Source organism: Sus scrofa, chromosome 7 (genome assembly GCF_054392235.1).
Source record: "Sus scrofa isolate SSC_HxYL_T2T_F1_AM1 chromosome 7, Sscrofa_HxYL_maternal_Yorkshire_Landrace_v2.0, whole genome shotgun sequence".
In the NCBI taxonomy this organism is placed as follows: domain Eukaryota; kingdom Metazoa; phylum Chordata; class Mammalia; order Artiodactyla; family Suidae; genus Sus; species Sus scrofa.
In genome coordinates, this window is record NC_139389.1 from 15233756 (window position 1) to 15247753 (window position 13998).

Below are 13998 nucleotides of genomic sequence, written 5' to 3' on the forward strand. Positions count from 1 at the left end.
CCTGTAAAGTGGAATAATAAGCATTTCCCAACTCATAGGCTTGTTGTAAGAATTATGAGAATAGCACACTTAGAACAATGCCTAGCATATAATAAATGCTTACAAAGATGAATCATTATCATGGAGTCAAAGGCACGGATTCAGCCATATGGTCCTGAGTTCAAGTCCCAACTCCACTGGTAAGTAGCTGTCCTTAGGCTAATTAATTTCTCTAAGCTTCAGTTTTCTCATCTCATTTACTAACAGAGCCTAGTGTTGTATTTGCTTCCTCTTTCAGACCCTCAGAAATAAGACTGTGAAAGAGAAAGTATCCTGGAACCCCAGGAATCTATTGGTTCTATCCCACTTATTCAGAGTGAGCCAATAAAAACAATGTACCTCAAATAGCAATGCTAATGGTGATGGTAGGTCACATGATAGTTCTATTTAAAGAAAGACATAATTATGCTTAATTCACTTATCCACCCTGTTAATTGGTCTACAAACACTTGCCAAGTGCCTATAGATTGCATCAGACAGTCCCTGCCCCTTGAGGGTCTCATGGTTTAGTGACATCTGGGATCCTCAAATGTGCTTAATTGAATCCCGTTTCTCTTAGATGGTCTCGCAATGGCCTCTAGGTGATTCATTCGACATAATCATTCATGTTCCCCAGAAAGGTAAAATGATATACTTCTTTAAAGTCTATTTGTTAAACTGAAAGAATGAACTACCTCCATCAAGATGGTAGCACCTAATAGAAGACTTATTCCAGTCCCAACATAACTAACCAGTGTACAGATTATCTGGACTTTTTGTCCATTTATACAGTACACAGGCATGACCTGAATGTTAAATGTCCCTCCTAGCTATCTAGTTTTGAAACTTATAATTGCATTATTCTATTACTAAGAACTTTCTCTAGCACAAACTATCCAAGGCTATATACGTCACAAGGGCAATATCTCTTGGCTCAGTCATAGAGGAAACCCTCATTGAGGGTCATTTTTTAACTCTCAAACAAACATTCAAGAGGAAATTCCTCATGTCTCAAAATATATGTGACCAGCCTTAAAAAATTCTTGTAGCACACACTGTTGCTTTTCCCACCGGCTCACTCTCCCACCTATTCTTATTTCTTCCGAGTTACAAAAACCCATGTTTAATTGCCATGTGTGTCAAAGAAAGCCAGCCCCCCACCTGGCCCCAGAGGTTAAATGTTCATTGGCCTCAGCCAATCATCATTATTCTAATCCTTTGGCCAGGGATTGGTTTAGGAATGGGCCAGTAATTGCAATTCTGCACAATCATATATAGGACATGTAAAATGAAGGGAAATCTACTAAACGGCTTCTGGAAAATGTTTCTTTGCTGTTAAAAAGGCATATATGAGAGGAAGCTTCCTTTTTCCTACCCCTTTACTCAGCTGTGCAAGGTGATGCCTGGAGCTTCTGCAGCCATCTGTGACCACAGGAAGATAAATCCGAGTCTAAAAGTAAACACACTTAGCATAGCAGAGCAGAACAATGAAAAGCACCCAGGCCCTTCTTGACATTGTTGAGTTTCTGAGTTAACCAACCCTGGAACCACCTGCCTCTAGTCTACTCAGTCTCAGATTAAAAAATAAAAAACCAAAACCCCAAAGTTCTTGTTTAAGGCTGTACGGCTCCAACTATACTGTGTGTACAGATAACCCGTGTGTCTTGTTAAAATGCAGATTGTGATTCAGAAGGTCTGGGCTGGGGCTGGAGATTCTGCAATTCCATCAAGCTCCCAGGTGATGCTGATATTGACGCTGGCAGCCCTGAGCCCAAACTTTGTGTAAGAAGGCCGTAAGTCATTTGAGATAAATTTTCTGTTATCAGTAGCTGAAATCATCCTAAATGATAAAATCCTCATCTATTGCTCTTTCTCATCACCTCTTAACTGTGTTGATGGAATCAGGTTGAGAACCTGAAAATTTAAACATAAATTTCAGTTGATGTTAACCTGTCACTCATGCTTTGACTCAGTTCCACACGTTTCAATACCCCACTGTCACTAGCACCGTCTCATTCTTTTCTGCCTCAAATAAGGCATTCACAGCCTGGCCCCCAGGGTGTGACAAAGGTGCCTGTGAATGCTGGGTGCATTCGCCCTGCTCCAGCACAGTGTGCCTGCCAGTGCACCTGGCCCAAAGGTGAAGCAGCTGCAGGCACGTGGGTTCCTTCCCTGCCGTCTCCAGCTCTAAAGAGAAAGACTTGAGCGCTTTTGCAAATCAGAACCTTTTCATCCTGAATTTGGTGATTCACCCTGAATGGTGTCTTCTTGGAAAGTCTGTAATGCACAATTGTGGAAGATGGGTAAAATTGGCCTGTCTCGCTGACGACTTCTCATGGCTCAGGCTGGGCTGAGGCAGGTGAAAGAGTCACAGTAAAAAGGTTCTTTACAAACGGACTCCCTCCCCACCAGTGCAGCCTTGCCGGTGGACCTGCGTGGGCTGAGTTGTCTGCGCGCCCTGGCTGTTACTGCTACCTTTGTTCATTGCATAGCCTCTGGAAGAGAATTGGGTTTCGGCAGGTATGAAGATGGTGCTTGTTTTTAACAAGGTGAATTTACAAAGCTTCCATACTTAAAAAAAAAAAAAAAAAAGTGTGGGGGAGGCAGACATTCAAAGGCCATGCCAAATTCGCTTTTCCCCAAAGCACAGAGAGACAAAGGAACTCTCAAGCATACCTCCCAGACACAAAGAACATGTGTTTGCCCTCCAAATTCAAGCCAGTGAACACAGCTCATTACCCCAGGAGCTGGTCACTAATTCTATCCAGTTAAAAAAAAAAAAAAAAAAAAAAACTTGCAGTCCCATTCAAATGGTTATCTCTGTATCCAGGGTCAGCTAACATTTCTTTTAGTGCCAGACAACCCTACACTATGGGTTTTCATGTGTACTATCTTCTTTAACCTTTTCAACAACTCTATCAGATACTTGAATTAGTAGAAGTCCGGAATCTGAAATGTATGTTTTGAGTCCAAGAGATTTTTATAGCAGAAAAGGGTAAAATTGCTTTGGGAAACTAGGTTAAATGGCTAGAGCCATTTTAGCACATCAGTGCTTTTCTTTTTCCCCATAGAGCTGAAACTGACCTCACCTTGCCTCCTGCCTCAGGAGGACAGTGATGCTCTCTGCAGAGAGAAGGACTGATAGCCAAGCCTTTCTCTGGTACCTTGCAGCCCTGGTTTTATAACCTGCGTGATGCTTCTGGGGCACAAATGTCTGGATCAGAGCTTGTGGCTGGCCATCCAGAAGCCAAGTGCAGCTCCTGGTCATCTTTTGCATGGCTCTCGGAACTCTGTTCGTTTGGATTCATTGCTGGTATTGTAAAATGTAGACATGCATGTAAAAATCTGCATTTATGAATTCTCCAAAGAAGTCAGATCTGTCTGTACTAGGTGGTAGGACAATAGTTCTGGATGGCTAAATTGAGGAAAACTCCTTTATTCCAGGAAGGTGATCCGTCTCTAGCTGGCACTGAAGCTCTCCTGCCATCTCCCCGACATGCAGGCTGGTGTCACTACCAAATAGATGTCTATCTACACCAAGCCCTAAACCTTGGAATTCTTGGTGTTTGGGGTCAGATAATTCTTGGTTGTCGGGGATGGTCCAGCATTCCTAGCCTCTTACTCACTAGATGCCAATCGTCACCTTTACCCTAGTTGAGACAACCAAAAATGTCCCCAGACGTTGCCAAATATCTCCTGGAGAGTGGACACTTCCTGATTAGCAACGATTGCTTAACATAACCCAGTTCTCTTCAGGTTAGACACGAGCCAAGCCTCCATCCTCACTAATGTCTGCATCTCCTGCTGCCTCCAAATCATCCCTTACGCCACTAACGATGAAAAGTCTACAGATACACGCTGATTTCCTCCAACTTAAGGTTTTGTGTCCCCTTTAAAATGAATGTCAGTCCGGGTAACATAGCATGTTATCAATCATTTATTTCTTGGATTTTTCCAGATCTTTTCTTTTTATTTATTTATTTATTGTCTTTTTGCCTTTTCTCGGGCCGCTCACACAGCATATGGAGATTCCCAAGCTAGGGGTCTAATCGGAGCTGTAGCTGCCAGCCTACGCCAGAGCCACAGCAACGCAGGGTCCAAGCCACATCTGCAACCTACACCACAGCTCACAGCAACGCAGGGTCCGAGCCACATCTGCAACCTACACCACAGCTCACAGCAATGCAGGGTCCGAGCGACATCTGCAACCTACACCACAGCTCACGGCAACGCCAGATCCTTAACCCCCTGAGCAAGGCCACGGATCGAACCCACAACCTCGTGGTTCCTAGTCGGATTCGTTAACCACTGCGCCACGACGGGAAATCCTCCAGATCTTTTCTTGAGGACACATTTCAGTAGGGAAGAGAATAGGGGAGCGTAAAACCACTGTGTCCTGAAGGGAAGTTGGTAAGACAAGACTCTGTTAGAAGGAAAGGGAACAGAGTGACAAATGGGCTACATCATTTTCTTAACTGCCAGCCCAGCAGGCATCCACCTGAAACAAAGCTTTATGAGGATCACCTGTGCTCTCACTGAACTTTACTGCTTTTGAATGAATAGGAGTGTCGATTTACACAAGTCCACCCCCCTCTCTCCTTGCTTAATGATGCATCTCATCATATTCTGATGAAATCTAGACGCAATCATATTCCTGTTTTAACTAGTTGTTCTGGCAAAGGGTCTTTCTCCAGAACTCAATTTCTCATGTTGGCAACATAGTTAAGAAAAGCATACCCATTTGCCAGCCCCCTTCGATGTCTGCCCTAATTAGAGGGGATATTACTCTTCCTCTCAAAACAGCTGTGGAGGGCAAGGGGCAGGGGGGACCCTCTGCAGAGACAATTGCTCCTAGTGTCCTCTTAGCAAGAATGTCAAAATCTGTGCAGGGCTTTTGCATGACAGGATCTAAAGAGTGTCATTGGGAGAATGCTGGGGTTAGACACACCTAACTTCACAAATTATAACTGAGCAACCATGAGAACAACCTCCTACACGAAAACCTATGGATTGTGGTGAGAGCAGTGCCCAAGAGAAATGTGTCGATTTAAAAGAATATACTAGAACTCAGAAAAGCTGAAAATTAGCCAACTCAAAAGGCTAGAAGCGGCAGGAATTCCTCCTGTTGCTCAGCAGGTTAAGAACCCGACATAGTGTCTGTAAGGATTTGGGTTCCATCCCTGACCTGGCTCAGTGAGTTAAGGATCCAGCATTGCCGCAAGCTGCAGTGTAGATCGCAGATGTCGCTTGGATTTAGTGTGGCTGTGGCTGTGGTGTAGGCCTGCAGCTCTGATTTGACCCCTAGCCTGGAAATTTCTGTATACCACAGGTACAGCTCTAAAAAGAAAAAAGAAAAAAAAAAAAGCTTAAAAAAAACTAAGAACGATAGAAAACTCACCTTTTAAAAGTAGAACAAATCAATAAGAATAAAAGCAGATGTAAATAAAAAAGTAAGAAGCAGCTATAATGGAAAAAATAAAAATCATTATGTAAAAAAATAAATAAAAAAGTAAGCATAAAATAGACAATAGTTGACGAGTATGACAAAGAAAAAAAGATCAAAAAAGAAGTCATAAATAAAAAACATTAGGTATGAAAAGGAGCCCCTAAGTAGAGTTACAGATGAGGTTTTGAAAATTCTAAGATATGAGAGACCCCCTCTGCTCTGCACCAATCAAATCCTACCTGAAACACATTGTTTCTGCATAAAAAGGCAAATTATTCTTCCATAATACTTTGTGCATATCTCTGTTATAGCACTTATCACAGAGTATAGGTTTTCATTTGTCTCACTCACAAGCCCCAGAATTCTTTCATGGAAGGGAATATATCTTATTTATGTTGGTACTTTAGCTCTAGGCATGTATGGCCCATGAAAAATAAATAAATGTTTGATAAGGGAACAAAGTCAGAGAAGAGTAGCAGGATGATGAAAGGGCTGAATATTTTGCAATGAGGAAAGCTTGAAGGAAAGAGGGAAATCCGATACTCAGAAGAGATGACTACTGAACACACGATAGCTGCCTTCAAGAGTGGGAGGGGCCGTTACAAGGAAGAGGATTACATTTTTCTGTTATAGACCCACGGAATAGACTTAGACCAATGGATTCAATGGGAAGGCAGGTCAGGTTCAAGGAGCAGAAGAGCCAACTGGATTATTTGGCTTAGAAGAAGTCCTCCTTCCCAGAAAGTTTCTATTTAACTTATTTAAAAGTAAGACATATGTCTCACTTCTTTTAAATTGGTCATAAATCTCCTGGCTTTTCTTCTCATACACCACGCCCCAGCCCACCCCCAAATCATCTGCAGACAGCCTGGGACAGGGGTCAGTCAAGGACTCTTTGGAGCCAGCTTCAAGATATAACCATGCACGTGCTCCTTTCCCTTATTCCTGCCAGATTCCCAGTCTTGGAAATAAACCTTGTCAGGTTGGTCTGAAGCCTGATTCTAGCAAGACCTGATATTCCAGAGCCATCTGCCAGACCCCACCAGCATCAACATTCTGTTGCTCCCTCCCAGCTACAGTTGGACTTGGAGAGCAGACTTGTGGTTGCTAAGGGGGAGGAGGAGGGATCGGGATGGACTGGGAGTCTGGGGTTAAGAGATGCAGACCATTGCGTTTGGAGTGGATAAGCAATGAGACCCTGCTGTAGAGCACAGGGAAATATATCCAGTCACTTGTGATGGAACATGATGGAGGATAATGTGAGAAAAAGAGTGTATGTATATATGCATGACTGGGTCACTTTGCTGTACAGTAGAAACTGACAGAACACTGTAAATCAACTATAGTGGAAAAAATAAAAATCATAAAAAAATAAGATAAAGGAGCACTAGGAATGTAATGTGCAACATGATAATTATAGCTAACACTGCAGTAAGAGACTCAAGAACATAGTTAAGACAGCAAATCATAAACATTCTTAAAATAAGAACATTTTTCTTTTATATTTTTCTTCTTTTAAAAATTATATCTATATGGAAAGATAGATGTTAGCTAAAGCTACTGTGACAATTGCTTCTTGATATGTGTAAATCAAACCACCATGCCATACACCTTAAATTTTTATACAGTGATATACATCAATGATTGCTCAATAAAACCGAAAAAATGAGAACAAAATAAAAAAATTAATTCGAGACATGACAAAAAATTAAAATTAAAATAAAAAAATAAAACCAACGGGCTTTTTCTCCACATATCATGGCCACCTGTTTCAATTCTCTTTTCCTCTATGCCCAGGGTGAACATACTTCTCCAAAATTTGAATTAATGACTTTTCTCCATCAAGCATTCAATGTAGAGCTTAGAATGACTTTTTAACCTAATCACAGCTCACCAGTTATCTGCCAGAGTTTTGTTCTTGAGGTAAACCAACTCTTGAGAAGCTCACCTAAAGTTATACTTTCTATAAAGACCACTTTCAGAAAAGAAATGCCATGACGGAAATTGCATCTGATATTTGTTAATTACTGAGGTCTATGCCTGCGGTGAATCGGTTTCACACAGGACAAAATGCAAATTACTTGAAATCCAGGTGGAGGAGTATTCTCAGAGGTGTTTATTGAAAATTCTACAGCACAACAAACCTAGTAGCTTAGAGAATTGGGAAGCAGTGCACAGCTGAAAAATTTTTACCTGCTCAAATTCAACATACTGCTGTGTTCGCCAGTATGCATGTATACTGCAAAAATATACAAATAGGTAATACTCACTCACTCTATAGAATAATCACCACCAGCTTCCTGCTGCCCATCTTTAAGATGGGATTGCAGGGCATTCAGTCCAGTACAGGACCCTTCTGAACACAGGGCCCCATGCCTGTGAAGCTAGCCCTGTGTCCCAGGCATCATTATACAGACTTTCACTCAAAACCCTTTTTCCAACCCATTGCCTTTCCCTTACTTATGATAATACCTGGTTTTGCCAAGTCTCCTGTTCAGTTTCTTCAGAGAATAAACTTGTTCTCTGTATAAGAACTTGACCTTGAACATAAAGCAGATCCATGAGGCATGTGGGAAGCGGTCCGGGGTTGATAAGCATCTCAGTGGGATGAACATGAATAGAAAGTTGGGGAGGTCCCTTCAGCTAGAGTGGGCAAAGTTGGGGGGTTAGGGAAGTGGGGAGAAGACCCATGTACTAGACCACTGGACTCCACCAGCGTTGGAAAAGTAATCTGCTACTGACACATCAATTTATCTAACTGAAGATAATCGCTTCTATTAGAAAATATTTTGCACCTTAATAATGTCTTTGTAGGAGTTCCCCTTGTGGCTCAGTGGTTAACAAATCCGACTAGGAACCATGAGGTTGCGGGTTCGATCCCTGGCCTTGCTCAGTGGGTTAAGGATCCGGCATTGCCATGAGCTGTGGTATAGGTTGCAGACGCGGCTCGGATCCCGCGTTGCTATGGCTGTGGCTGTGGCGTAGGCTGGTGGCTACAGCTCCGATTCGACCCCTAGCCTGGGAACCCCCACATGCTGTGGGACGCGGCCCAAGAAATGACTAAAAGACAAAAAAAAAATCTCTGTTAGGTCTGCTATTATTAAACTTTGTGATTTCTCCAGTGTGTTTGTTAGGGTAATGGGAAATGATGGATTCAGGAATTTACAGATATGGCATTGAACCCTGGTCCCGGCACTCCCCAAGCATAGCTGTGGGTAAATTATTTAACCTTGCTGAGCTTTGCTTCTCTCTTCTGAAAATAACAGAGGTAACAATATCTATGGAGTTCCTGTTGTGGCTCAGTGGGTTAAGAACCCAACTAGTATCTATGACGGTGCGGGTTTGATCTCTGACCTTGCTCAGAGGGTCAAGGATCCGGCATTGCCATTGCTACAGTGTAGGTCACAGATGCAGCTCAGTTCTGGCATTGCTGTGGCTGTGGTGCAGGTCAACAGCTACAGCTCTGATTTGGCCCCTAGCCTGGGAACGTCCATATGCTGCAGGCGTGGCCCACCCACAAAAGAAAAAATTTTAATTTTTTTTCTAATTTAAATAAATAAATAACAGAGGTAACAATATCTAATCTCAGGTCACACTTGCGAAAAGGAAAGTTGACATCATCTAACAGTGCCTAACTCCAGTCTTGCTGTGCAATGAATACCAGTTTTCTGCCTTGTATTATATATTATAAAATCGTCTTATGAATATATTTCAGTGAACCAAATAGTAAATTGAGAATGACAGAGGGCCAACACAGATTTCTTATCCTCCACGGACAATGGATAGTCGATGACATATAAACATACAATTTTTCTTATTATACTAATGACTTTGCATTCATATGTGAGGTTAATGATAATGTATAACTGGCTTTCATTTACACATTGCGCACATGTAAACTTGATTGGATTTGAGCAAGTATAAGTTATTACTTGGCTTTTTATGAGCTTGTTTTCATTTGCTTTTTATTGCGATAACCTTGGTTTCTAACATTATATAAATTTCCTGTGTACAATATTGTATTTCTACCTGTGTATACACCACAGCATGCTCACTACCAAAAAGACTATCCATCCACTACCTGACAGTTGACCCTCTTCACTCTTTTCACCCTCCCCCCAGCCCCTGCCCCTCTCGTAACCACTACTCAGCTCCCTGCAAAATCATGTTTCATTTTGTTTGCTTTGGTTTGTTCATTTATTTGGGGTTTGGGTTGTTTGCCTTTTATATTCCATGTACAAGTGAAATCAAATAATGTGTATCTTTCTCTGGTGTATTTCACTTAGCATAATACCCCAAGGGGTATCCCTGTTGTCAAAGTGGCAATATTTCATTTTTTATGAGTAGTATTCCATTTTATATATATATATAATAAAATATTTTATATATATATGTATATATACACTACATCTTCTTTATCCATTCATTCCTCGGTGAATCATTCCATATCTTGGTTACTTTAAATAATGCTGTAATGAACATAACATCAGGTGTGCATACACTTTTTCCAGTTAGTATTTTTGTATTCTTTGGATATATAGCCAGAAGTGGGGTAGCTGGATCATATGGTAGTTCTAGTCCTCATTTGGGTGGGAAACTCCATACTGTTTTCCATAGTGTCTGCAGCAATTTATATTCCCACCAACAGTGTATGAGGGATCCCCTTTCTCTGCATCTTCACCAACGCTTGTTATCTTTCGGCCCTTTTGATAATAATAAGCTTTTTATTAAAGATATCTCTACTGATTCTAATTAGATGTTTCTGATTATTTGTTTCCAGCAATCAATAGTTAATTTATTTTAGTAGGTTAAGGTATGTTCCAGGGGTCCTTAAAGTGTTTCTTTCTATGCTGCTGTTTGCAGATATCCCATTTCAGATCACCGAACAACGGCTATCATGGGACCATGAGATTCAGCTATGAATCATGTCCACATTGGGCACTTGGAAGCATGTCTTCAGGGCTGGTGTACTGGGTGCATCCTAGATCCTCCCTTTCGACAACTGTGTTTTGCTTTTTTTAATCAGGGATGCTAAAGAACCTACTCCGGAACCTATACATGTACATGTGACTGGTCTAAGCCAAACAGAGAATTGAAATATCATCGTTTTCAGACTTTCAGTTTGGCCAGAAGAATAAATCCACGCAGAAATATCGTGAAGTTACAACACATATTCAACACAATGCAAAAGGGTAAAAAGGTAACACTACAAACTTCCCAAAAACCAGTACATGACTAGGTGCCAGGTATCTGATAGCGGGAGTAAGGGATGGAAGAAGGTAATCACTCTGGGTAGTAGAGTTTAGTGGGGAAGGTGGTGATTTGGCTAGATTAAGATGAGGAGGCAATGCCCCTTACACGGCCAGCAGACCATCCACGTTCTCTCACAGAGAAAAGCCTCCATGATGACCAAAGTTAGGAGTAATCTTATAATACATATTCCTTATGCACAACAAATTCTGGTTTTGTGCCTTGCTTCTGATATTATTTAAAAAAAAAATCTCCTATGAGAAATGATGGCTTAAAGATGGAGAGACTTAATTCTCACTGAAAAATATGGCCAGAATCATTCTGCTCTTGTCTACCCCCATCTGCTCTGCAGGAAAACAAAAGCCCTGGTACTGCTAACTAAGCTTCTTCAAAGGGATGTGCCAAAGGGAGAGGAAAACTTTCTAGGTGCTCCAGAGCTTCGGAGAGCAGTAAGAAACATACTTTGTGCCTTACCAGGCAAACAGGACATCAAGTAAAAGTCTACAGCATCTCCAGGAAAGGTTCCAACCAAGATGAACCAGCAACCCATGAAGCAAAATAGGATCTCTGCTTTTAATTTTGACAGCAAGAACATTCCAGAGGTTCCCAGTGATTGCCAGTGAAATCATCACCCTCTTCCAATAGATTCTTGGACCCAAGACTGGCCCTAACAGTAGGTGGTGTACATGATCAATTATGACTTTGAGAGCCCTGGAAATTTCTATATTTGCACGTCTATCAGCGAGAGCCCACAATAAAACTTGAACTCATTTTCGGGGCTATTGTTGGCATTGGCTAACACTCAGAGGAGATTGCTCTCCACCAGTGCTTTAACAAAGAGGAAAAATTAAAACTTGGAGTGTCTGAGAACCAGAACAACAGGCTCCAAAGGAAACAGCATGATCAAGATAACCATGCGTCTCCTTCTTCACCACACTCCCCAGAGATGGCTGTCCTCAGGCCTCCTCTTAACAAATACAAAAATAGACTCACTTCTAGAGATCAATTCCAGCAGTTACATCTCTTTGGAGTTTTCCCTGCAGACACCTTGCTCAACTATGACTCCATCCCGCTAATAAACTACTCAGTAGTCCTGCTGTTACCATTTCACAGCTGAAATACTGGGCCACAAAGAAGTGCCTGCCTAAAAGGACATGGGCCATCAGATGCAGAAACGACTCCAAAACTCCCAATCCATAGATCAAGGATCTCCCGAGCACAGAAGGAGCATCAGGATAACTTTCCAGTTCTATTACCAGCTCTTGCTTTCCAACTAGCTTTCTTGGCACACTGGTTTACAGAGAAACATCATTCCCATTCTGTGTGCACATGGACCGGTACAGGAAGCAGTCATTTTTTCCCACTGTGATAAACAAAAATAGCCATGCCTATATCAACGCAAGGTAACTGCACACTCTTTTTTCACTCTTTGGATTTGCCCTTAGAAACTGTCATCTGCTAATAGCAGTTGAATGATTTTTTTTAATGGACTGGCACAGACAGTCTTGTATTTAACTCATTGGAACTGACAGTATTTTCCTTGGTTGAGAACCAGATGGAAAACTATGCTTGATCCTTGAGACACAGGAGCTCTATTTTGGGAAGGAATCAAACACCAAGGGACAGAACAAGTGTTCTATGGCAAACCTGAGTCAGATAAGCCTTTTCTGAAATCCCCAATTTCAGCCAAAAATAAACTTCCCTAAGGTTTAAGTCAGCATGAAATGTTTGATGTACTACTTCCTTCCGGTAGCCCCTATACTCAATAAAGCAAAAAAGAAAAGACTAAGAGTATAGCTGCCTCTTAGAGGATATTTGTGGAAATCAGTAGAAAATAACATATATAGAGAAAGTTGAAGGAACTAGGATTCTTATGTCAGAAAACAAAATTGGTATAAATGGGAATTTCATTCTTGGGTTCCTCACATATGAAAACAACAAAGATGACGACAACAACAACAACAACAACAAGTCTTTCATGATTAGGAAAAAAATGCCAATAGGCGTACAGAGCAAAGAATATTCTAAAGTCCTGGCAAGCAGCTCAGAGCAGCACAGGAAGGCAAGGTGGAGGCTCTGGGAGGAAGATCGTGGTCTGGAATGGAGAACTGATAGCTCTGCATGGGCATTAAAAACAAACAAATTCTCATGTTGCAACAGAAGAAAGGGTGGGGGAAAAACTGTAATTGTAATGTATACATGTAAGGATAACCTGACCCCCTTGCTGTACAGTGGGAAAATAAAAAAAAATAAATAAAATAAAAAAACCAAACAAACAAACAAATAAAATAAACAAGACCAATGTAAATAAAACAAACACACAAAAAGCCAGTGGGGTACATTAATCTTTGAGTGTGGAAGAGAGTAAATGGCAGCAAGATGCTCTCTGATATTCTGCAATAAGGGCAGAACACAAATTACTCCATCTGAACTGCTGTTACTATCACAAAACTATGCAATGAGGGGAGAGTGACTGGAAGTAAGTCATCTCTCTCTTCACGTGCAGTATCAACACCCTTTGATATCAGACACCCTAAGACTATGCAAGAGCTCCCCACGGGCAGAGTTTACAGAAGAACTTTCTGAGAATTGGTTCTGTAATGCTTGAGCCCAGTCACTTATTCTCAAATCATAAAAGGATGACCCCAGAGGAGAGAGAGTGAAGAGACACTGGAGACGATAGGTGCCTTGGATCTGCCCACCCAAAAGGGGTGGAGGGGAAGAGGGAGAGAAGCCGCCTCTGCATCTCAGCCTGGATGGGGAGCTTCCGAGGGACTGTCTTGTTTCCTTCCGTCAAGGGGATTGGTTCCTGCCTCATCCTGAGAAAGCTGAAGCAGCCTGAGGAGGTAGGATGGAGGTGCTATTGGGACAGACCTGCATTCCCTAGGAAGGATACGTAAATGATCCCTGAGGAGGCAGAGGTGAATTCAAGGGCTTTGCATCCAGTCCTGTCCACCAGGGTGGAGCTGGAGAGGAACAAGGGGCAAGATGTTGGAGATTTCATTTGGTTCTGAAGGTTGAAGGCAAGACATCTTCGCTCTAAAAACTACAACCCCTACACCCTGAAAGATTTAAATAAGACATTAAAAAAAGGAGATAACTCGATTGTTCTTAGATTTGTTCGGAGTGAAGCAGGATGAGGAAAAATCAGTTATAAACTTGAATGCAAGGTGCTATGCTACTGATAGAAAGAAATTAAGAGTTTTGAGTCAAAACCAGCTGTCAGACAGGTAGAAAATATATAGCTGTTGAGAAAAGAGAATGCTCTTGGAACAGATGGGCGC

At 41.7% G+C, this 13998-nt stretch overlaps 1 protein-coding gene across 1 annotated transcript in view; it reads left to right on the plus strand.

Annotated features, from left to right (window-relative positions):
• LOC110261733 (uncharacterized) overlaps positions 1-13007 on the plus strand; it is a 1083992-nt gene extending 1070985 nt beyond the window's left edge. Inside the window, exons 17-18 of the mRNA XM_084967489.1 lie at positions 10491-10664; positions 11067-13007. The gene's annotated coding sequence lies outside the window, so the exon portion shown is untranslated. The remainder of the gene's footprint in view (positions 1-10490; positions 10665-11066) is intronic.
• The last annotated feature ends 991 nt before the right edge of the window (positions 13008-13998 follow it).